General features: G+C 44.5%; 14 non-coding genes across 14 annotated transcripts; all 14 read left to right on the top strand.

Annotated features, from left to right (window-relative positions):
- The first annotated feature begins 307 nt into the window (after positions 1–307).
- LOC128488236 (U5 spliceosomal RNA) lies at positions 308–422 on the top strand. The gene has a single exon (XR_008353666.1). It is a non-coding gene; the product is annotated as a U5 spliceosomal RNA (small nuclear RNA).
- A 1,622-nt stretch (positions 423–2,044) lies between these two features.
- Positions 2,045–2,159, top strand: LOC128487972 (U5 spliceosomal RNA). The gene has a single exon (XR_008353417.1). It is a non-coding gene; the product is annotated as a U5 spliceosomal RNA (small nuclear RNA).
- Positions 2,160–3,782: 1,623 nt separating this feature from the next.
- On the top strand, positions 3,783–3,897 carry LOC128487971 (U5 spliceosomal RNA). The gene has a single exon (XR_008353416.1). It is a non-coding gene; the product is annotated as a U5 spliceosomal RNA (small nuclear RNA).
- Positions 3,898–5,520: 1,623 nt separating this feature from the next.
- LOC128487970 (U5 spliceosomal RNA) lies at positions 5,521–5,635 on the top strand. Its single transcript, XR_008353415.1, has one exon. It is a non-coding gene; the product is annotated as a U5 spliceosomal RNA (small nuclear RNA).
- A 1,622-nt stretch (positions 5,636–7,257) lies between these two features.
- LOC128487969 (U5 spliceosomal RNA) lies at positions 7,258–7,372 on the top strand. The gene has a single exon (XR_008353414.1). It is a non-coding gene; the product is annotated as a U5 spliceosomal RNA (small nuclear RNA).
- A 1,623-nt stretch (positions 7,373–8,995) lies between these two features.
- Positions 8,996–9,110, top strand: LOC128487968 (U5 spliceosomal RNA). The gene has a single exon (XR_008353413.1). It is a non-coding gene; the product is annotated as a U5 spliceosomal RNA (small nuclear RNA).
- A 1,623-nt stretch (positions 9,111–10,733) lies between these two features.
- LOC128488103 (U5 spliceosomal RNA) lies at positions 10,734–10,848 on the top strand. Its single transcript, XR_008353541.1, has one exon. It is a non-coding gene; the product is annotated as a U5 spliceosomal RNA (small nuclear RNA).
- A 1,623-nt stretch (positions 10,849–12,471) lies between these two features.
- LOC128488120 (U5 spliceosomal RNA) lies at positions 12,472–12,586 on the top strand. The gene has a single exon (XR_008353557.1). It is a non-coding gene; the product is annotated as a U5 spliceosomal RNA (small nuclear RNA).
- Positions 12,587–14,209: 1,623 nt separating this feature from the next.
- Positions 14,210–14,324, top strand: LOC128488206 (U5 spliceosomal RNA). The gene has a single exon (XR_008353638.1). It is a non-coding gene; the product is annotated as a U5 spliceosomal RNA (small nuclear RNA).
- A 1,623-nt stretch (positions 14,325–15,947) lies between these two features.
- On the top strand, positions 15,948–16,062 carry LOC128488204 (U5 spliceosomal RNA). The gene has a single exon (XR_008353636.1). It is a non-coding gene; the product is annotated as a U5 spliceosomal RNA (small nuclear RNA).
- Positions 16,063–17,685: 1,623 nt separating this feature from the next.
- On the top strand, positions 17,686–17,800 carry LOC128487966 (U5 spliceosomal RNA). Its single transcript, XR_008353411.1, has one exon. It is a non-coding gene; the product is annotated as a U5 spliceosomal RNA (small nuclear RNA).
- A 1,624-nt stretch (positions 17,801–19,424) lies between these two features.
- On the top strand, positions 19,425–19,539 carry LOC128487965 (U5 spliceosomal RNA). The gene has a single exon (XR_008353410.1). It is a non-coding gene; the product is annotated as a U5 spliceosomal RNA (small nuclear RNA).
- A 1,623-nt stretch (positions 19,540–21,162) lies between these two features.
- On the top strand, positions 21,163–21,277 carry LOC128487964 (U5 spliceosomal RNA). The gene has a single exon (XR_008353409.1). It is a non-coding gene; the product is annotated as a U5 spliceosomal RNA (small nuclear RNA).
- A 1,624-nt stretch (positions 21,278–22,901) lies between these two features.
- Positions 22,902–23,016, top strand: LOC128487963 (U5 spliceosomal RNA). Its single transcript, XR_008353408.1, has one exon. It is a non-coding gene; the product is annotated as a U5 spliceosomal RNA (small nuclear RNA).
- The last annotated feature ends 229 nt before the right edge of the window (positions 23,017–23,245 follow it).

Genomic DNA, 23,245 nt, shown 5'->3' with positions numbered 1-23,245 from the left:
AACGCAAACAACATTGTTTCAAAGAAGCAACCTCGCGCCCCAGTCACTAAGACTGCTGGAAGGTTTGTTTGAGCTGCCGCCTCATTTGAATACCCATGATGCACCGAGAAACGCCCCGCCTTATTGTTAGTTTAATAAGACTTTAAAACAGCCCAATATTAAATAGTTCCAATCCCTTTGCAATTGTGTTTTGCATGTGTTAAAGGTTCCAATGATCAGGCAAGAGCTGGGTGGGATTAATTAAACACACCTTAACCTCGAGGAGCACTGCCTGTGGCCGGGCCGTTGCCCTGCGGCATGCTTGGGTATACTCTGGTTTCTCTTCAGACCGAATAAATCTTTCGCCTTTTACTAAAGATTTCCGTTGGGAGGAACGACCGTGAGTCTTAATCAATTTTTTGATGCCTGGCGTTTGCTGGGCTTCTTTGCTGTTGTTAACGATAGATCAAAAAGATTGCTTGCTTTAGTTGCAAGCTTCGTCCTGGCTAAGGGCTGCTTCGCATCCAGAAGCGCAAAATATCCTGCCTGCGTCATGCTATGTACTGTTTGGGGTTGTAGAAATGCTTTAACGAGGCAGAGTTAGACCACGCCCTCCAGACTGTATGCAAATAAGCCTGTACATATGCTTTCAAGCATATTCCCAATTGTTCTTTATGATAATAAACAAACCAAAAAAAAAAACAACTGTCCTTAAATGTTTAACATTGAGATCTCTGTTCCTCACATGTGCAGTTGTATTATTCATTTCCTCAAATATCAATAGTGAAACATCTGGAAAAAGTACTCACCACACGCTTAAGGGGCCGGTTTTCAGCATGGAAAGGACTAATGCGCCCTCTGTACGTTCAGTGATCATAGCTTTTTTGCTATTTGTTTAAAAGCTTTCCGACACGAGTTGGGAAGCTCTATGCGTGTGGAAAGATCAGGTTGCAGACTTCATTTTTGGCAAAGTGTCTAGTCTGCCGTGTTTGGATTGACTTTTGCCGCTCCGATGCCGTGCTGCGCTCCTTCTTTGTGGCGGTGCTGGGGAGTCCGGTCGTCCGTGCGCTGCCGTTAGTGAGCCTTTTGCTCGTTCGTCGCAAGGCCGTATGGTGAACTGTCCGAGATTTTGTGCGTTTTCTTCCCGCCGCAGTTTTAATACAAAAACAATTTTGTTAGGTACTTTTTATAATCTTAGGTGCAAAATGTTGGCACTGGCGATGCTGCTTAAGACAAAAAGAAATTGAAGGAAATCAGGCTTTTTTGGTGTTTGTGAAAAGGATGGGCTAAACACGCCACAATGGGGAAGGATTCTAAGCCTTACCTAACCCTAAACTGTCAACCGTAAACCATTAACAGTACTCCGACGCTAACTGTAACTGGGCCTCTTCAAAGCCATGAGCTTAACCCGCCCCTAACCCAAGCTCTATCACCAAACCTTTCCATGCTTAAACGTTTCTAACCGCTAACTTTGGAAAGGTGGTTTAATTAGAAAGATTGGATTTGTGGAAAAGATATATTTGCTTTCAAAGGAAACAGCATCAGGCAACTTGGTATTTGTGAAGCCGATGGGTTCAGCACGCCACGATTGGAAAAAAGAGTAGTAATCAGATTCCATCCCGAAGCCTTACCCCTAACCTTGTAACACAGCCCAAAGAATGTGTGCCAGGAACTTCTGGTGGCTGCAGCAGAAGGGGAAGTTGCGGACCCCCGTAGGTAAGCGGTGGGGGAGTTACAATCTTCAGCTTTTCTTTTCTTAACGCAAACAACATTGTTTCAAAGAAGCAACCTCGCGCCCCAGTCACTAAGACTGCTGGAAGGTTTGTTTGAGCTGCCGCCTCATTTGAATACCCATGATGCACCGAGAAACGCCCCGCCTTATTGTTAGTTTAATAAGACTTTAAAACAGCCCAATATTAAATAGTTCCAATCCCTTTGCAATTGTGTTTTGCATGTGTTAAAGGTTCCAATGATCAGGCAAGAGCTGGGTGGGATTAATTAAACACACCTTAACCTCGAGGAGCACTGCCTGTGGCCGGGGCGTTGCCCTGCGGCATGCTTGGGTATACTCTGGTTTCTCTTCAGACCGAATAAATCTTTCGCCTTTTACTAAAGATTTCCGTGGGGAGGAACGACCATGAGTCTTAATCAATTTTTTGATGCCTGGCGTTTGCTGGGCTTCTTTGCTGTTGTTAACGATAGATCAAAAAGATTGCTTGCTTTAGTCGCAAGCTTCGTCCTGGCTAAGGGCTGCGTCGCATCCAGAAGCGCAAAATATCCTGCCTGTGTCATGCTATGTACTGTTTGGGGTTGTAGAAATGCTTTAATGAGGCAGAGTTAGACCACGCCCTCCAGACTGTATGCAAATAAGCCTGTACATATGCTTTCAAGCATATTCCCAATTGTTCTTTATGATAATAAACAAACCAAAAAAAAAAAACAACTGTCCTTAAATGTTTAACATTGAGATCCCTGTTCCTCACATGTGCAGTTGTATTATTCATTTCCTCAAATATCAATAGTGAAACATCTGGAAAAAGTACTCACCACACGCTTAAGGGGCCGGTTTTCAGCATGGAAAGGACTAATGCGCCCTCTGTACGTTCAGTGATCATAGCTTTTTTGCTATTTGTTTAAAAGCTTTCCGACACGAGTTGGGAAGCTCTATGCGTGTGGAAAGATCAGGTTGCAGACTTCATTTTTGGCAAAGTGTCTAGTCTGCCGTGTTTGGATTGACTTTTGCCGCTCCGATGCCGTGCTGCGCTCCTTCTTTGTGGCGGTGCTGGGGAGTCCGGTCGTCCGTGTGCTGCCGTTAGTGAGCCTTTTGCTCGTTTGTCGCAAGGCCGTATGGTGAACTGTCCGAGATTTTGTGCGTTTTCTTCCCGCCGCAGTTTTAATACAAAAACAATTTTGTTAGGTACTTTTTATAATCTTAGGTGCAAAATGTTGGCACTGGCGATGCTGCTTAAGACAAAAAGAAATTGAAGGAAATCAGGCTTTTTTGGTGTTTGTGAAAAGGATGGGCTAAACACGCCACAATGGGGAAGGATTCTAAGCCTTACCTAACCCTAAACTGTCAACCGTAAACCATTAACAGTACTCCGACGCTAACTGTAACTGGGCCTCTTCAAAGCCATGAGCTTAACCCGCCCCTAACCCAAGCTCTATCACCAAACCTTTCCATGCTTAAACGTTTCTAACCGCTAACTTTGGAAAGGTGGTTTAATTAGAAAGATTGGATTTGTGGAAAAGATATATTTGCTTTCAAAGGAAACAGCATCAGGCAACTTGGTATTTGTGAAGCCGATGGGTTCAGCACGCCACGATTGGAAAAAAGAGTAGTAATCAGATTCCATCCCGAAGCCTTACCCCTAACCTTGTAACACAGCCCAAAGAATGTGTGCCAGGAACTTCTGGTGGCTGCAGCAGAAGGGGAAGTTGCGGACCCCCGTAGGTAAGCGGTGGGGGAGTTACAATCTTCAGCTTTTCTTTTCTTAACGCAAACAACATTGTTTCAAAGAAGCAACCTCGCGCCCCAGTCACTAAGACTGCTGGAAGGTTTGTTTGAGCTGCCGCCTCATTTGAATACCCATGATGCACCGAGAAACGCCCCGCCTTATTGTTAGTTTAATAAGACTTTAAAACAGCCCAATATTAAATAGTTCCAATCCCTTTGCAATTGTGTTTTGCATGTGTTAAAGGTTCCAATGATCAGGCAAGAGCTGGGTGGGATTAATTAAACACACCTTAACCTCGAGGAGCACTGCCTGTGGCCGGGCCGTTGCCCTGCGGCATGCTTGGGTATACTCTGGTTTCTCTTCAGACCGAATAAATCTTTCGCCTTTTACTAAAGATTTCCGTGGGGAGGAACGACCATGAGTCTTAATCAATTTTTTGATGCCTGGCGTTTGCTGGGCTTCTTTGCTGTTGTTAACGATAGATCAAAAAGATTGCTTGCTTTAGTCGCAAGCTTCGTCCTGGCTAAGGGCTGCGTCGCATCCAGAAGCGCAAAATATCCTGCCTGTGTCATGCTATGTACTGTTTGGGGTTGTAGAAATGCTTTAATGAGGCAGAGTTAGACCACGCCCTCCAGACTGTATGCAAATAAGCCTGTACATATGCTTTCAAGCATATTCCCAATTGTTCTTTATGATAATAAACAAACCAAAAAAAAAAAACAACTGTCCTTAAATGTTTAACATTGAGATCTCTGTTCCTCACATGTGCAGTTGTATTATTCATTTCCTCAAATATCAATAGTGAAACATCTGGAAAAAGTACTCACCACACGCTTAAGGGGCCGGTTTTCAGCATGGAAAGGACTAATGCGCCCTCTGTACGTTCAGTGATCATAGCTTTTTTGCTATTTGTTTAAAAGCTTTCCGACACGAGTTGGGAAGCTCTATGCGTGTGGAAAGATCAGGTTGCAGACTTCATTTTTGGCAAAGTGTCTAGTCTGCCGTGTTTGGATTGACTTTTGCCGCTCCGATGCCGTGCTGCGCTCCTTCTTTGTGGCGGTGCTGGGGAGTCCGGTCGTCCGTGCGCTGCCGTTAGTGAGCCTTTTGCTCGTTCGTCGCAAGGCCGTATGGTGAACTGTCCGAGATTTTGTGCGTTTTCTTCCCGCCGCAGTTTTAATACAAAAACAATTTTGTTAGGTACTTTTTATAATCTTAGGTGCAAAATGTTGGCACTGGCGATGCTGCTTAAGACAAAAAGAAATTGAAGGAAATCAGGCTTTTTTGGTGTTTGTGAAAAGGATGGGCTAAACACGCCACAATGGGGAAGGATTCTAAGCCTTACCTAACCCTAAACTGTCAACCGTAAACCATTAACAGTACTCCGACGCTAACTGTAACTGGGCCTCTTCAAAGCCATGAGCTTAACCCGCCCCTAACCCAAGCTCTATCACCAAACCTTTCCATGCTTAAACGTTTCTAACCGCTAACTTTGGAAAGGTGGTTTAATTAGAAAGATTGGATTTGTGGAAAAGATATATTTGCTTTCAAAGGAAACAGCATCAGGCAACTTGGTATTTGTGAAGCCGATGGGTTCAGCACGCCACGATTGGAAAAAAGAGTAGTAATCAGATTCCATCCCGAAGCCTTACCCCTAACCTTGTAACACAGCCCAAAGAATGTGTGCCAGGAACTTCTGGTGGCTGCAGCAGAAGGGGAAGTTGCGGACCCCCGTAGGTAAGCGGTGGGGGAGTTACAATCTTCAGCTTTTCTTTTCTTAACGCAAACAACATTGTTTCAAAGAAGCAACCTCGCGCCCCAGTCACTAAGACTGCTGGAAGGTTTGTTTGAGCTGCCGCCTCATTTGAATACCCATGATGCACCGAGAAACGCCCCGCCTTATTGTTAGTTTAATAAGACTTTAAAACAGCCCAATATTAAATAGTTCCAATCCCTTTGCAATTGTGTTTTGCATGTGTTAAAGGTTCCAATGATCAGGCAAGAGCTGGGTGGGATTAATTAAACACACCTTAACCTCGAGGAGCACTGCCTGTGGCCGGGCCGTTGCCCTGCGGCATGCTTGGGTATACTCTGGTTTCTCTTCAGACCGAATAAATCTTTCGCCTTTTACTAAAGATTTCCGTGGGGAGGAACGACCATGAGTCTTAATCAATTTTTTGATGCCTGGCGTTTGCTGGGCTTCTTTGCTGTTGTTAACGATAGATCAAAAAGATTGCTTGCTTTAGTTGCAAGCTTCGTCCTGGCTAAGGGCTGCTTCGCATCCAGAAGCGCAAAATATCCTGCCTGCGTCATGCTATGTACTGTTTGGGGTTGTAGAAATGCTTTAACGAGGCAGAGTTAGACCACGCCCTCCAGACTGTATGCAAATAAGCCTGTACATATGCTTTCAAGCATATTCCCAATTGTTCTTTATGATAATAAACAAACCAAAAAAAAAAACAACTGTCCTTAAATGTTTAACATTGAGATCTCTGTTCCTCACATGTGCAGTTGTATTATTCATTTCCTCAAATATCAATAGTGAAACATCTGGAAAAAGTACTCACCACACGCTTAAGGGGCCGGTTTTCAGCATGGAAAGGACTAATGCGCCCTCTGTACGTTCAGTGATCATAGCTTTTTTGCTATTTGTTTAAAAGCTTTCCGACACGAGTTGGGAAGCTCTATGCGTGTGGAAAGATCAGGTTGCAGACTTCATTTTTGGCAAAGTGTCTAGTCTGCCGTGTTTGGATTGACTTTTGCCGCTCCGATGCCGTGCTGCGCTCCTTCTTTGTGGCGGTGCTGGGGAGTCCGGTCGTCCGTGCGCTGCCGTTAGTGAGCCTTTTGCTCGTTCGTCGCAAGGCCGTATGGTGAACTGTCCGAGATTTTGTGCGTTTTCTTCCCGCCGCAGTTTTAATACAAAAACAATTTTGTTAGGTACTTTTTATAATCTTAGGTGCAAAATGTTGGCACTGGCGATGCTGCTTAAGACAAAAAGAAATTGAAGGAAATCAGGCTTTTTTGGTGTTTGTGAAAAGGATGGGCTAAACACGCCACAATGGGGAAGGATTCTAAGCCTTACCTAACCCTAAACTGTCAACCGTAAACCATTAACAGTACTCCGACGCTAACTGTAACTGGGCCTCTTCAAAGCCATGAGCTTAACCCGCCCCTAACCCAAGCTCTATCACCAAACCTTTCCATGCTTAAACGTTTCTAACCGCTAACTTTGGAAAGGTGGTTTAATTAGAAAGATTGGATTTGTGGAAAAGATATATTTGCTTTCAAAGGAAACAGCATCAGGCAACTTGGTATTTGTGAAGCCGATGGGTTCAGCACGCCACGATTGGAAAAAAGAGTAGTAATCAGATTCCATCCCGAAGCCTTACCCCTAACCTTGTAACACAGCCCAAAGAATGTGTGCCAGGAACTTCTGGTGGCTGCAGCAGAAGGGGAAGTTGCGGACCCCCGTAGGTAAGCGGTGGGGGAGTTACAATCTTCAGCTTTTCTTTTCTTAACGCAAACAACATTGTTTCAAAGAAGCAACCTCGCGCCCCAGTCACTAAGACTGCTGGAAGGTTTGTTTGAGCTGCCGCCTCATTTGAATACCCATGATGCACCGAGAAACGCCCCGCCTTATTGTTAGTTTAATAAGACTTTAAAACAGCCCAATATTAAATAGTTCCAATCCCTTTGCAATTGTGTTTTGCATGTGTTAAAGGTTCCAATGATCAGGCAAGAGCTGGGTGGGATTAATTAAACACACCTTAACCTCGAGGAGCACTGCCTGTGGCCGGGCCGTTGCCCTGCGGCATGCTTGGGTATACTCTGGTTTCTCTTCAGACCGAATAAATCTTTCGCCTTTTACTAAAGATTTCCGTGGGGAGGAACGACCATGAGTCTTAATCAATTTTTTGATGCCTGGCGTTTGCTGGGCTTCTTTGCTGTTGTTAATGATAGATCAAAAAGATTGCTTGCTTTAGTCGCAAGCTTCGTCCTGGCTAAGGGCTGCGTCGCATCCAGAAGCGCAAAATATCCTGCCTGTGTCATGCTATGTACTGTTTGGGGTTGTAGAAATGCTTTAATGAGGCAGAGTTAGACCACGCCCTCCAGACTGTATGCAAATAAGCCTGTACATATGCTTTCAAGCATATTCTCAATTGTTCTTTATGATAATAAACAAACCAAAAAAAAAAAACAACTGTCCTTAAATGTTTAACATTGAGATCTCTGTTCCTCACATGTGCAGTTGTATTATTCATTTCCTCAAATATCAATAGTGAAACATCTGGAAAAAGTACTCACCACACGCTTAAGGGGCCGGTTTTCAGCATGGAAAGGACTAATGCGCCCTCTGTACGTTCAGTGATCATAGCTTTTTTGCTATTTGTTTAAAAGCTTTCCGACACGAGTTGGGAAGCTCTATGCGTGTGGAAAGATCAGGTTGCAGACTTCATTTTTGGCAAAGTGTCTAGTCTGCCGTGTTTGGATTGACTTTTGCCGCTCCGATGCCGTGCTGCGCTCCTTCTTTGTGGCGGTGCTGGGGAGTCCGGTCGTCCGTGCGCTGCCGTTAGTGAGCCTTTTGCTCGTTCGTCGCAAGGCCGTATGGTGAACTGTCCGAGATTTTGTGCGTTTTCTTCCCGCCGCAGTTTTAATACAAAAACAATTTTGTTAGGTACTTTCTATAATCTTAGGTGCAAAATGTTGGCACTGGCGATGGTGCTTAAGACAAAAAGAAATTGAAGGAAATCAGGCTTTTTTGGTGTTTGTGAAAAGGATGGGCTAAACACGCCACAATGGGGAAGGATTCTAAGCCTTACCTAACCCTAAACTGTCAACCGTAAACCATTAACAGTACTCCGACGCTAACTGTAACTGGGCCTCTTCAAAGCCATGAGCTTAACCCGCCCCTAACCCAAGCTCTATCACCAAACCTTTCCATGCTTAAACGTTTCTAACCGCTAACTTTGGAAAGGTGGTTTAATTAGAAAGATTGGATTTGTGGAAAAGATATATTTGCTTTCAAAGGAAACAGCATCAGGCAACTTGGTATTTGTGAAGCCGATGGGTTCAGCACGCCACGATTGGAAAAAAGAGTAGTAATCAGATTCCATCCCGAAGCCTTACCCCTAACCTTGTAACACAGCCCAAAGAATGTGTGCCAGGAACTTCTGGTGGCTGCAGCAGAAGGGGAAGTTGCGGACCCCCGTAGGTAAGCGGTGGGGGAGTTACAATCTTCAGCTTTTCTTTTCTTAACGCAAACAACATTGTTTCAAAGAAGCAACCTCGCGCCCCAGTCACTAAGACTGCTGGAAGGTTTGTTTGAGCTGCCGCCTCATTTGAATACCCATGATGCACCGAGAAACGCCCCGCCTTATTGTTAGTTTAATAAGACTTTAAAACAGCCCAATATTAAATAGTTCCAATCCCTTTGCAATTGTGTTTTGCATGTGTTAAAGGTTCCAATGATCAGGCAAGAGCTGGGTGGGATTAATTAAACACACCTTAACCTCGAGGAGCACTGCCTGTGGCCGGGCCGTTGCCCTGCGGCATGCTTGGGTATACTCTGGTTTCTCTTCAGACCGAATAAATCTTTCGCCTTTTACTAAAGATTTCCGTGGGGAGGAACGACCATGAGTCTTAATCAATTTTTTGATGCCTGGCGTTTGCTGGGCTTCTTTGCTGTTGTTAACGATAGATCAAAAAGATTGCTTGCTTTAGTCGCAAGCTTCGTCCTGGCTAAGGGCTGCGTCGCATCCAGAAGCGCAAAATATCCTGCCTGTGTCATGCTATGTACTGTTTGGGGTTGTAGAAATGCTTTAACGAGGCAGAGTTAGACCACGCCCTCCAGACTGTATGCAAATAAGCCTGTACATATGCTTTCAAGCATATTCCCAATTGTTCTTTATGATAATAAACAAACCAAAAAAAAAAAACAACTGTCCTTAAATGTTTAACATTGAGATCTCTGTTCCTCACATGTGCAGTTGTATTATTCATTTCCTCAAATATCAATAGTGAAACATCTGGAAAAAGTACTCACCACACGCTTAAGGGGCCGGTTTTCAGCATGGAAAGGACTAATGCGCCCTCTGTACGTTCAGTGATCATAGCTTTTTTGCTATTTGTTTAAAAGCTTTCCGACATGAGTTGGGAAGCTCTATGCGTGTGGAAAGATCAGGTTGCAGACTTCATTTTTGGCAAAGTGTCTAGTCTGCCGTGTTTGGATTGACTTTTGCCGCTCCGATGCCGTGCTGCGCTCCTTCTTTGTGGCAGTGCTGGGGAGTCCGGTCGTCCGTGCGCTGCCGTTAGTGAGCCTTTTGCTCGTTCGTCGCAAGGCCGTATGGTGAACTGTCCGAGATTTTGTGCGTTTTCTTCCCGCCGCAGTTTTAATACAAAAACAATTTTGTTAGGTACTTTTTATAATCTTAGGTGCAAAATGTTGGCACTGGCGATGCTGCTTAAGACAAAAAGAAATTGAAGGAAATCAGGCTTTTTTGGTGTTTGTGAAAAGGATGGGCTAAACACGCCACAATGGGGAAGGATTCTAAGCCTTACCTAACCCTAAACTGTCAAACGTAAACCATTAACAGTACTCCGACGCTAACTGTAACTGGGCCTCTTCAAAGCCATGAGCTTAACCCGCCCCTAACCCAAGCTCTATCACCAAACCTTTCCATGCTTAAACGTTTCTAACCGCTAACTTTGGAAAGGTGGTTTAATTAGAAAGATTGGATTTGTGGAAAAGATATATTTGCTTTCAAAGGAAACAGCATCAGGCAACTTGGTATTTGTGAAGCCGATGGGTTCAGCACGCCACGATTGGAAAAAAGAGTAGTAATCAGATTCCATCCCGAAGCCTTACCCCTAACCTTGTAACACAGCCCAAAGAATGTGTGCCAGGAACTTCTGGTGGCTGCAGCAGAAGGGGAAGTTGCGGACCCCCGTAGGTAAGCGGTGGGGGAGTTACAATCTTCAGCTTTTCTTTTCTTAACGCAAACAACATTGTTTCAAAGAAGCAACCTCGCGCCCCAGTCACTAAGACTGCTGGAAGGTTTGTTTGAGCTGCCGCCTCATTTGAATACCCATGATGCACCGAGAAACGCCCCGCCTTATTGTTAGTTTAATAAGACTTTAAAACAGCCCAATATTAAATAGTTCCAATCCCTTTGCAATTGTGTTTTGCATGTGTTAAAGGTTCCAATGATCAGGCAAGAGCTGGGTGGGATTAATTAAACACACCTTAACCTCGAGGAGCACTGCCTGTGGCCGGGCCGTTGCCCTGCGGCATGCTTGGGTATACTCTGGTTTCTCTTCAGACCGAATAAATCTTTCGCCTTTTACTAAAGATTTCCGTGGGGAGGAACGACCGTGAGTCTTAATCAATTTTTTGATGCCTGGCGTTTGCTGGGCTTCTTTGCTGTTGTTAACGATAGATCAAAAAGATTGCTTGCTTTAGTCGCAAGCTTCGTCCTGGCTAAGGGCTGCGTCGCATCCAGAAGCGCAAAATATCCTGCCTGTGTCATGCTATGTACTGTTTGGGGTTGTAGAAATGCTTTAACGAGGCAGAGTTAGACCACGCCCTCCAGACTGTATGCAAATAAGCCTGTACATATGCTTTCAAGCATATTCCCAATTGTTCTTTATGATAATAAACAAACCAAAAAAAAAAAACAACTGTCCTTAAATGTTTAACATTGAGATCTCTGTTCCTCACATGTGCAGTTGTATTATTCATTTCCTCAAATATCAATAGTGAAACATCTGGAAAAAGTACTCACCACACGCTTAAGGGGCCGGTTTTCAGCATGGAAAGGACTAATGCGCCCTCTGTACGTTCAGTGATCATAGCTTTTTTGCTATTTGTTTAAAAGCTTTCCGACACGAGTTGGGAAGCTCTATGCGTGTGGAAAGATCAGGTTGCAGACTTCATTTTTGGCAAAGTGTCTAGTCTGCCGTGTTTGGATTGACTTTTGCCGCTCCGATGCCGTGCTGCGCTCCTTCTTTGTGGCGGTGCTGGGGAGTCCGGTCGTCCGTGCGCTGCCGTTAGTGAGCCTTTTGCTCGTTCGTCGCAAGGCCGTATGGTGAACTGTCCAAGATTTTGTGCGTTTTCTTCCCGCCGCAGTTTTAATACAAAAACAATTTTGTTAGGTACTTTTTATAATCTTAGGTGCAAAATGTTGGCACTGGCGATGCTGCTTAAGACAAAAAGAAATTGAAGGAAATCAGGCTTTTTTGGTGTTTGTGAAAAGGATGGGCTAAACACGCCACAATGGGGAAGGATTCTAAGCCTTACCTAACCCTAAACTGTCAACCGTAAACCATTAACAGTACTCCGACGCTAACTGTAACTGGGCCTCTTCAAAGCCATGAGCTTAACCCGCCCCTAACCCAAGCTCTATCACCAAACCTTTCCATGCTTAAACGTTTCTAACCGCTAACTTTGGAAAGGTGGTTTAATTAGAAAGATTGGATTTGTGGAAAAGATATATTTGCTTTCAAAGGAAACAGCATCAGGCAACTTGGTATTTGTGAAGCCGATGGGTTCAGCACGCCACGATTGGAAAAAAGAGTAGTAATCAGATTCCATCCCGAAGCCTTACCCCTAACCTTGTAACACAGCCCAAAGAATGTGTGCCAGGAACTTCTGGTGGCTGCAGCAGAAGGGGAAGTTGCGGACCCCCGTAGGTAAGCGGTGGGGGAGTTACAATCTTCAGCTTTTCTTTTCTTAACGCAAACAACATTGTTTCAAAGAAGCAACCTCGCGCCCCAGTCACTAAGACTGCTGGAAGGTTTGTTTGAGCTGCCGCCTCATTTGAATACCCATGATGCACCGAGAAACGCCCCGCCTTATTGTTAGTTTAATAAGACTTTAAAACAGCCCAATATTAAATAGTTCCAATCCCTTTGCAATTGTGTTTTGCATGTGTTAAAGGTTCCAATGATCAGGCAAGAGCTGGGTGGGATTAATTAAACACACCTTAACCTCGAGGAGCACTGCCTGTGGCCGGGCCGTTGCCCTGCGGCATGCTTGGGTATACTCTGCTTTCTCTCCAGACCGAATAAATCTTTCGCCTTTTACTAAAGATTTCCGTGGGGAGGAACGACCATGAGTCTTAATCAATTTTTTGATGCCTGGCGTTTGCTGGGCTTCTTTGCTGTTGTTAACGATAGATCAAAAAGATTGCTTGCTTTAGTCGCAAGCTTCGTCCTGGCTAAGGGCTGCGTCGCATCCAGAAGCGCAAAATATCCTGCCTGTGTCATGCTATGTACTGTTTGGGGTTGTAGAAATGCTTTAATGAGGCAGAGTTAGACCACGCCCTCCAGACTGTATGCAAATAAGCCTGTACATATGCTTTCAAGCATATTCCCAATTGTTCTTTATGATAATAAACAAACCAAAAAAAAAAAACAACTGTCCTTAAATGTTTAACATTGAGATCTCTGTTCCTCACATGTGCAGTTGTATTATTCATTTCCTCAAATATCAATAGTGAAACATCTGGAAAAAGTACTCACCACACGCTTAAGGGGCCGGTTTTCAGCATGGAAAGGACTAATGCGCCCTCTGTACGTTCAGTGATCATAGCTTTTTTGCTATTTGTTTAAAAGCTTTCCGACACGAGTTGGGAAGCTCTATGCGTGTGGAAAGATCAGGTTGCAGACTTCATTTTTGGCAAAGTGTCTAGTCTGCCGTGTTTGGATTGACTTTTGCCGCTCCGATGCCGTGCTGCGCTCCTTCTTTGTGGCGGTGCTGGGGAGTCCGGTCGTCCGTGCGCTGCCGTTAGTGAGCCTTTTGCTCGTTCGTCGCAAGGCCGTATGGTGAACTGTCCGAGATTTTGTGCGTTTTCTTCCCGCCGCAGTTTTAATACAAAAACAATTTTGTTAGGTACTTTTTATAATCTTAGGTGCAAAATGTTGGCACTGGCGATGCTGCTTAAGACAAAAAGAAATTGAAGGAAATCAGGCTTTTTTGGTGTTTGTGAAAAGGATGGGCTAAACACGCCACAATGGGGAAGGATTCTAAGCCTTACCTAACCCTAAACTGTCAACCGTAAACCATTAACAGTACTCCGACGCTAACTGTAACTGGGCCTCTTCAAAGCCATGAGCTTAACCCGCCCCTAACCCAAGCTCTATCACCAAACCTTTCCATGCTTAAACGTTTCTAACCGCTAACTTTGGAAAGGTGGTTTAATTAGAAAGATTGGATTTGTGGAAAAGATATATTTGCTTTCAAAGGAAACAGCATCAGGCAACTTGGTATTTGTGAAGCCGATGGGTTCAGCACGCCACGATTGGAAAAAAGAGTAGTAATCAGATTCCATCCCGAAGCCTTACCCCTAACCTTGTAACACAGCCCAAAGAATGTGTGCCAGGAACTTCTGGTGGCTGCAGCAGAAGGGGAAGTTGCGGACCCCCGTAGGTAAGCGGTGGGGGAGTTACAATCTTCAGCTTTTCTTTTCTTAACGCAAACAACATTGTTTCAAAGAAGCAACCTCGCGCCCCAGTCACTAAGACTGCTGGAAGGTTTGTTTGAGCTGCCGCCTCATTTGAATACCCATGATGCACCGAGAAACGCCCCGCCTTATTGTTAGTTTAATAAGACTTTAAAACAGCCCAATATTAAATAGTTCCAATCCCTTTGCAATTGTGTTTTGCATGTGTTAAAGGTTCCAATGATCAGGCAAGAGCTGGGTGGGATTAATTAAACACACCTTAACCTCGAGGAGCACTGCCTGTGGCCGGGCCGTTGCCCTGCGGCATGCTTGGGTATACTCTGGTTTCTCTTCAGACCGAATAAATCTTTCGCCTTTTATTAAAGATTTCCGTGGGGAGGAACGACCATGAGTCTTAATCAATTTTTTGATGCCTGGCGTTTGCTGGGCTTCTTTGCTGTTGTTAACGATAGATCAAAAAGATTGCTTGCTTTAGTTGCAAGCTTCGTCCTGGCTAAGGGCTGCTTCGCATCCAGAAGCGCAAAATATCCTGCCTGCGTCATGCTATGTACTGTTTGGGGTTGTAGAAATGCTTTAACGAGGCAGAGTTAGACCACGCCCTCCAGACTGTATGCAAATAAGCCTGTACATATGCTTTCAAGCATATTCCCAATTGTTCTTTATGATAATAAACAAACCAAAAAAAAAAAACAACTGTCCTTAAATGTTTAACATTGAGATCTCTGTTCCTCACATGTGCAGTTGTATTATTCATTTCCTCAAATATCAATAGTGAAACATCTGGAAAAAGTACTCACCACACGCTTAAGGGGCCGGTTTTCAGCATGGAAAGGACTAATGCGCCCTCTGTACGTTCAGTGATCATAGCTTTTTTGCTATTTGTTTAAAAGCTTTCCGACTCGAGTTGGGAAGCTCTATGCGTGTGGAAAGATCAGGTTGCAGACTTCATTTTTGGCAAAGTGTCTAGTCTGCCGTGTTTGGATTGACTTTTGCCGCTCCGATGCCGTGCTGCGCTCCTTCTTTGTGGCGGTGCTGGGGAGTCCGGTCGTCCGTGCGCTGCCGTTAGTGAGCCTTTTGCTCGTTCGTCGCAAGGCCGTATGGTGAACTGTCCGAGATTTTGTGCGTTTTCTTCCCGCCGCAGTTTTAATACAAAAACAATTTTGTTAGGTACTTTTTATAATCTTAGGTGCAAAATGTTGGCACTGGCGATGCTGCTTAAGACAAAAAGAAATTGAAGGAAATCAGGCTTTTTTGGTGTTTGTGAAAAGGATGGGCTAAACACGCCACAATGGGGAAGGATTCTAAGCCTTACCTAACCCTAAACTGTCAACCGTAAACCATTAACAGTACTCCGACGCTAACTGTAACTGGGCCTCTTCAAAGCCATGAGCTTAACCCGCCCCTAACCCAAGCTCTATCACCAAACCTTTCCATGCTTAAACGTTTCTAACCGCTAACTTTGGAAAGGTGGTTTAATTAGAAAGATTGGATTTGTGGAAAAGATATATTTGCTTTCAAAGGAAACAGCATCAGGCAACTTGGTATTTGTGAAGCCGATGGGTTCAGCACGCCACGATTGGAAAAAAGAGTAGTAATCAGATTCCATCCCGAAGCCTTACCCCTAACCTTGTAACACAGCCCAAAGAATGTGTGCCAGGAACTTCTGGTGGCTGCAGCAGAAGGGGAAGTTGCGGACCCCCGTAGGTAAGCGGTGGGGGAGTTACAATCTTCAGCTTTTCTTTTCTTAACGCAAACAACATTGTTTCAAAGAAGCAACCTCGCGCCCCAGTCACTAAGACTGCTGGAAGGTTTGTTTGAGCTGCCGCCTCATTTGAATACCCATGATGCACCGAGAAACGCCCCGCCTTATTGTTAGTTTAATAAGACTTTAAAACAGCCCAATATTAAATAGTTCCAATCCCTTTGCAATTGTGTTTTGCATGTGTTAAAGGTTCCAATGATCAGGCAAGAGCTGGGTGGGATTAATTAAACACACCTTAACCTCGAGGAGCACTGCCTGTGGCCGGGCCGTTGCCCTGCGGCATGCTTGGGTATACTCTGGTTTCTCTTCAGACCGAATAAATCTTTCGCCTTTTATTAAAGATTTCCGTGGGGAGGAACGACCATGAGTCTTAATCAATTTTTTGATGCCTGGCGTTTGCTGGGCTTCTTTGCTGTTGTTAACGATAGATCAAAAAGATTGCTTGCTTTAGTTGCAAGCTTCGTCCTGGCTAAGGGCTGCTTCGCATCCAGAAGCGCAAAATATCCTGCCTGCGTCATGCTATGTACTGTTTGGGGTTGTAGAAATGCTTTAACGAGGCAGAGTTAGACCACGCCCTCCAGACTGTATGCAAATAAGCCTGTACATATGCTTTCAAGCATATTCCCAATTGTTCTTTATGATAATAAACAAACCAAAAAAAAAAAACAACTGTCCTTAAATGTTTAACATTGAGATCTCTGTTCCTCACATGTGCAGTTGTATTATTCATTTCCTCAAATATCAATAGTGAAACATCTGGAAAAAGTACTCACCACACGCTTAAGGGGCCGGTTTTCAGCATGGAAAGGACTAATGCGCCCTCTGTACGTTCAGTGATCATAGCTTTTTTGCTATTTGTTTAAAAGCTTTCCGACTCGAGTTGGGAAGCTCTATGCGTGTGGAAAGATCAGGTTGCAGACTTCATTTTTGGCAAAGTGTCTAGTCTGCCGTGTTTGGATTGACTTTTGCCGCTCCGATGCCGTGCTGCGCTCCTTCTTTGTGGCGGTGCTGGGGAGTCCGGTCGTCCGTGCGCTGCCGTTAGTGAGCCTTTTGCTCGTTCGTCGCAAGGCCGTATGGTGAACTGTCCGAGATTTTGTGCGTTTTCTTCCCGCCGCAGTTTTAATACAAAAACAATTTTGTTAGTTACTTTTTATAATCTTAGGTGCAAAATGTTGGCACTGGCGATGCTGCTTAAGACAAAAAGAAATTGAAGGAAATCAGGCTTTTTTGGTGTTTGTGAAAAGGATGGGCTAAACACGCCACAATGGGGAAGGATTCTAAGCCTTACCTAACCCTAAACTGTCAACCGTAAACCATTAACAGTACTCCGACGCTAACTGTAACTGGGCCTCTTCAAAGCCATGAGCTTAACCCGCCCCTAACCCAAGCTCTATCACCAAACCTTTCCATGCTTAAACGTTTCTAACCGCTAACTTTGGAAAGGTGGTTTAATTAGAAAGATTGGATTTGTGGAAAAGATATATTTGCTTTCAAAGGAAACAGCATCAGGCAACTTGGTATTTGTGAAGCCGATGGGTTCAGCACGCCACGATTGGAAAAAAGAGTAGTAATCAGATTCCATCCCGAAGCCTTACCCCTAACCTTGTAACACAGCCCAAAGAATGTGTGCCAGGAACTTCTGGTGGCTGCAGCAGAAGGGGAAGTTGCGGACCCCCGTAGGTAAGCGGTGGGGGAGTTACAATCTTCAGCTTTTCTTTTCTTAACGCAAACAACATTGTTTCAAAGAAGCAACCTCGCGCCCCAGTCACTAAGACTGCTGGAAGGTTTGTTTGAGCTGCCGCCTCATTTGAATACCCATGATGCACCGAGAAACGCCCCGCCTTATTGTTAGTTTAATAAGACTTTAAAACAGCCCAATATTAAATAGTTCCAATCCCTTTGCAATTGTGTTTTGCATGTGTTAAAGGTTCCAATGATCAGGCAAGAGCTGGGTGGGATTAATTAAACACACCTTAACCTCGAGGAGCACTGCCTGTGGCCGGGCCGTTGCCCTGCGGCATGCTTGGGTATACTCTGGTTTCTCTTCAGACCGAATAAATCTTTCGCCTTTTACTAAAGATTTCCGTGGGGAGGAACGACCATGAGTCTTAATCAATTTTTTGATGCCTGGCGTTTGCTGGGCTTCTTTGCTGTTGTTAACGATAGATCAAAAAGATTGCTTGCTTTAGTTGCAAGCTTCGTCCTGGCTAAGGGCTGCTTCGCATCCAGAAGCGCAAAATATCCTGCCTGCGTCATGCTATGTACTGTTTGGGGTTGTAGAAATGCTTTAACGAGGCAGAGTTAGACCACGCCCTCCAGACTGTATGCAAATAAGCCTGTACATATGCTTTCAAGCATATTCCCAATTGTTCTTTATGATAATAAACAAACCAAAAAAAAAAAAACAACTGTCCTTAAATGTTTAACATTGAGATCTCTGTTCCTCACATGTGCAGTTGTATTATTCATTTCCTCAAATATCAATAGTGAAACATCTGGAAAAAGTACTCACCACACGCTTAAGGGGCCGGTTTTCAGCATGGAAAGGACTAATGCGCCCTCTGTACGTTCAGTGATCATAGCTTTTTTGCTATTTGTTTAAAAGCTTTCCGACTCGAGTTGGGAAGCTCTATGCGTGTGGAAAGATCAGGTTGCAGACTTCATTTTTGGCAAAGTGTCTAGTCTGCCGTGTTTGGATTGACTTTTGCCGCTCCGATGCCGTGCTGCGCTCCTTCTTTGTGGCGGTGCTGGGGAGTCCGGTCGTCCGTGCGCTGCCGTTAGTGAGCCTTTTGCTCGTTCGTCGCAAGGCCGTATGGTGAACTGTCCGAGATTTTGTGCGTTTTCTTCCCGCCGCAGTTTTAATACAAAAACAATTTTGTTAGGTACTTTTTATAATCTTAGGTGCAAAATGTTGGGACTGGCGATGCTACTTAAGACAAAAAGAAATTGAAGGAAATCAGGCTTTTTTGGTGTTTGTGAAAAGGATGGGCTAAACACGCCACAATGGGGAAGGATTCTAAGCCTTACCTAACCCTAAACTGTCAACCGTAAACCATTAACAGTACTCCGACGCTAACTGTAACTGGGCCTCTTCAAAGCCATGAGCTTAACCCGCCCCTAACCCAAGCTCTATCACCAAACCTTTCCATGCTTAAACGTTTCTAACCGCTAACTTTGGAAAGGTGGTTTAATTAGAAAGATTGGATTTGTGGAAAAGATATATTTGCTTTCAAAGGAAACAGCATCAGGCAACTTGGTATTTGTGAAGCCGATGGGTTCAGCACGCCACGATTGGAAAAAAGAGTAGTAATCAGATTCCATCCCGAAGCCTTACCCCTAACCTTGTAACACAGCCCAAAGAATGTGTGCCAGGAACTTCTGGTGGCTGCAGCAGAAGGGGAAGTTGCGGACCCCCGTAGGTAAGCGGTGGGGGAGTTACAATCTTCAGCTTTTCTTTTCTTAACGCAAACAACATTGTTTCAAAGAAGCAACCTCGCGCCCCAGTCACTAAGACTGCTGGAAGGTTTGTTTGAGCTGCCGCCTCATTTGAATACCCATGATGCACCGAGAAACGCCCCGCCTTATTGTTAGTTTAATAAGACTTTAAAACAGCCCAATATTAAATAGTTCCAATCCCTTTGCAATTGTGTTTTGCATGTGTTAAAGGTTCCAATGATCAGGCAAGAGCTGGGTGGGATTAATTAAACACACCTTAACCTCGAGGAGCACTGCCTGTGGCCGGGCCGTTGCCCTGCGGCATGCTTGGGTATACTCTGGTTTCTCTTCAGACCGAATAAATCTTTCGCCTTTTACTAAAGATTTCCGTGGGGAGGAACGACCATGAGTCTTAATCAATTTTTTGATGCCTGGCGTTTGCTGGGCTTCTTTGCTGTTGTTAACGATAGATCAAAAAGATTGCTTGCTTTAGTTGCAAGCTTTGTCCTGGCTAAGGGCTGCTTCGCATCCAGAAGCGCAAAATATCCTGCCTGCGTCATGCTATGTACTGTTTGGGGTTGTAGAAATGCTTTAACGAGGCAGAGTTAGACCACGCCCTCCAGACTGTATGCAAATAAGCCTGTACATATGCTTTCAAGCATATTCCCAATTGTTCTTTATGATAATAAACAAACCAAAAAAAAAAAACAACTGTCCTTAAATGTTTAACATTGAGATCTCTGTTCCTCACATGTGCAGTTGTATTATTCATTTCCTCAAATATCAATAGTGAAACATCTGGAAAAAGTACTCACCACACGCTTAAGGGGCCGGTTTTCAGCATGGAAAGGACTAATGCGCCCTCTGTACGTTCAGTGATCATAGCTTTTTTGCTATTTGTTTAAAAGCTTTCCGACTCGAGTTGGGAAGCTCTATGCGTGTGGAAAGATCAGGTTGCAGACTTCATTTTTGGCAAAGTGTCTAGTCTGCCGTGTTTGGATTGACTTTTGCCGCTCCGATGCCGTGCTGCGCTCCTTCTTTGTGGCGGTGCTGGGGAGTCCGGTCGTCCGTGCGCTGCCGTTAGTGAGCCTTTTGCTCGTTCGTCGCAAGGCCGTATGGTGAACTGTCCGAGATTTTGTGCGTTTTCTTCCCGCCGCAGTTTTAATACAAAAACAATTTTGTTAGGTACTTTTTATAATCTTAGGTGCAAAATGTTGGCACTGGCGATGCTGCTTAAGACAAAAAGAAATTGAAGGAAATCAGGCTTTTTTGGTGTTTGTGAAAAGGATGGGCTAAACACGCCACAATGGGGAAGGATTCTAAGCCTTACCTAACCCTAAACTGTCAACCGTAAACCATTAACAGTACTCCGACGCTAACTGTAACTGGGCCTCTTCAAAGCCATGAGCTTAACCCGCCCCTAACCCAAGCTCTATCACCAAACCTTTCCATGCTTAAACGTTTCTAACCGCTAACTTTGGAAAGGTGGTTTAATTAGAAAGATTGGATTTGTGGAAAAGATATATTTGCTTTCAAAGGAAACAGCATCAGGCAACTTGGTATTTGTGAAGCCGATGGGTTCAGCACGCCACGATTGGAAAAAAGAGTAGTAATCAGATTCCATCCCGAAGCCTTACCCCTAACCTTGTAACACAGCCCAAAGAATGTGTGCCAGGAACTTCTGGTGGCTGCAGCAGAAGGGGAAGTTGCGGACCCCCGTAGGTAAGCGGTGGGGGAGTTACAATCTTCAGCTTTTCTTTTCTTAACGCAAACAACATTGTTTCAAAGAAGCAACCTCGCGCCCCAGTCACTAAGACTGCTGGAAGGTTTGTTTGAGCTGCCGCCTCATTTGAATACCCATGATGCACCGAGAAACGCCCCGCCTTATTGTTAGTTTAATAAGACTTTAAAACAGCCCAATATTAAATAGTTCCAATCCCTTTGCAATTGTGTTTTGCATGTGTTAAAGGTTCCAATGATCAGGCAAGAGCTGGGTGGGATTAATTAAACACACCTTAACCTCGAGGAGCACTGCCTGTGGCCGGGCCGTTGCCCTGCGGCATGCTTGGGTATACTCTGGTTTCTCTTCAGACCGAATAAATCTTTCGCCTTTTACTAAAGATTTCCGTGGGGAGGAACGACCATGAGTCTTAATCAATTTTTTGATGCCTGGCGTTTGCTGGGCTTCTTTGCTGTTGTTAACGATAGATCAAAAAGATTGCTTGCTTTAGTCACAAGCTTCGTCCTGGCTAAGGGCTGCGTCGCATCCAGAAGCGCAAAATATCCTGCCTGCGTCATGCTATGTACTGTTTGGGGTTGTAGAAATGCTTTAATGAGGCAGAGTTAGACCACGCCCTCCAGACTGTATGCAAATAAGCCTGTACATATGCTTTCAAGCATATTCCCAATTGTTCTTTATGATAATAAACAAACCAAAAAAAAAAAAACAACTGTCCTTAAATGTTTAACATTGAGATCTCTGTTCCTCACATGTGCAGTTGTATTATTCATTTCCTCAAATATCAATAGTGAAACATCTGGAAAAAGTACTCACCACACGCTTAAGGGGCCGGTTTTCAGCATGGAAAGGACTAATGCGCCCTCTGTACGTTCAGTGATCATAGCTTTTTTGCTATTTGTTTAAAAGCTTTCCGACACGAGTTGGGAAGCTCTATGCGTGTGGAAAGATCAGGTTGCAGACTTCATTTTTGGCAAAGTGTCTAGTCTGCCGTGTTTGGATTGACTTTTGCCGCTCCGATGCCGTGCTGCGCTCCTTCTTTGTGGCGGTGCTGGAGAGTCCGGTCGTCCGTGCGCTGCCGTTAGTGAGCCTTTTGCTCGTTCGTCGCAAGGCCGTATGGTGAACTGTCCGAGATTTTGTGCGTTTTCTTCCCGCCGCAGTTTTAATACAAAAACAATTTTGTTAGGTACTTTTTATAATCTTAGGTGCAAAATGTTGGCACTGGCGATGCTGCTTAAGACAAAAAGAAATTGAAGGAAATCAGGCTTTTTTGGTGTTTGTGAAAAGGATGGGCTAAACACGCCACAATGGGGAAGGATTCTAAGCCTTACCTAACCCTAAACTGTCAACCGTAAACCATTAACAGTACTCCGACGCTAACTGTAACTGGGCCTCTTCAAAGCCATGAGCTTAACCCGCCCCTAACCCAAGCTCTATCACCAAACCTTTCCATGCTTAAACGTTTCTAACCGCTAACTTTGGAAAGGTGGTTTAATTAGAAAGATTGGATTTGTGGAAAAGATATATTTGCTTTCAAAGGAAACAGCATCAGGCAACTTGGTATTTGTGAAGCCGATGGGTTCAGCACGCCACGATTGGAAAAAAGAGTAGTAATCAGATTCCATCCCGAAGCCTTACCCCTAACCTTGTAACACAGCCCAAAGAATGTGTGCCAGGAACTTCTGGTGGCTGCAGCAGAAGGGGAAGTTGCGGACCCCCGTAGGTAAGCGGTGGGGGAGTTACAATCTTCAGCTTTTCTTTTCTTAACGCAAACAACATTGTTTCAAAGAAGCAACCTCGCGCCCCAGTCACTAAGACTGCTGGAAGGTTTGTTTGAGCTGCCGCCTCATTTGAATACCCATGATGCACCGAGAAACGCCCCGCCTTATTGTTAGTTTAATAAGACTTTAAAACAGCCCAATATTAAATAGTTCCAATCCCTTTGCAATTGTGTTTTGCATGTGTTAAAGGTTCCAATGATCAGGCAAGAGCTGGGTGGGATTAATTAAACACACCTTAACCTCGAGGAGCACTGCCTGTGGCCGGGCCGTTGCCCTGCGGCATGCTTGGGTATACTCTGGTTTCTCTTCAGACCGAATAAATCTTTCGCCTTTTACTAAAGATTTCCGTGGGGAGGAACGACCATGAGTCTTAATCAATTTTTTGATGCCTGGCGTTTGCTGGGCTTCTTTGCTGTTGTTAACGATAGATCAAAAAGATTGCTTGCTTTAGTCGCAAGCTTCGTCCTGGCTAAGGGCTGCGTCGCATCCAGAAGCGCAAAATATCCTGCCTGTGTCATGCTATGTACTGTTTGGGGTTGTAGAAATGCTTTAATGAGGCAGAGTTAGACCACGCCCTCCAGACTGTATGCAAATAAGCCTGTACATATGCTTTCAAGCATATTCCCAATTGTTCT

The sequence above is a fragment of the Spea bombifrons genome, chromosome 3, assembly GCF_027358695.1.
Source record: "Spea bombifrons isolate aSpeBom1 chromosome 3, aSpeBom1.2.pri, whole genome shotgun sequence".
Classification (NCBI taxonomy): Eukaryota; Metazoa; Chordata; class Amphibia; order Anura; family Pelobatidae; genus Spea; species Spea bombifrons.
This window is presented reverse-complemented; position numbering and strand designations above follow the sequence as displayed.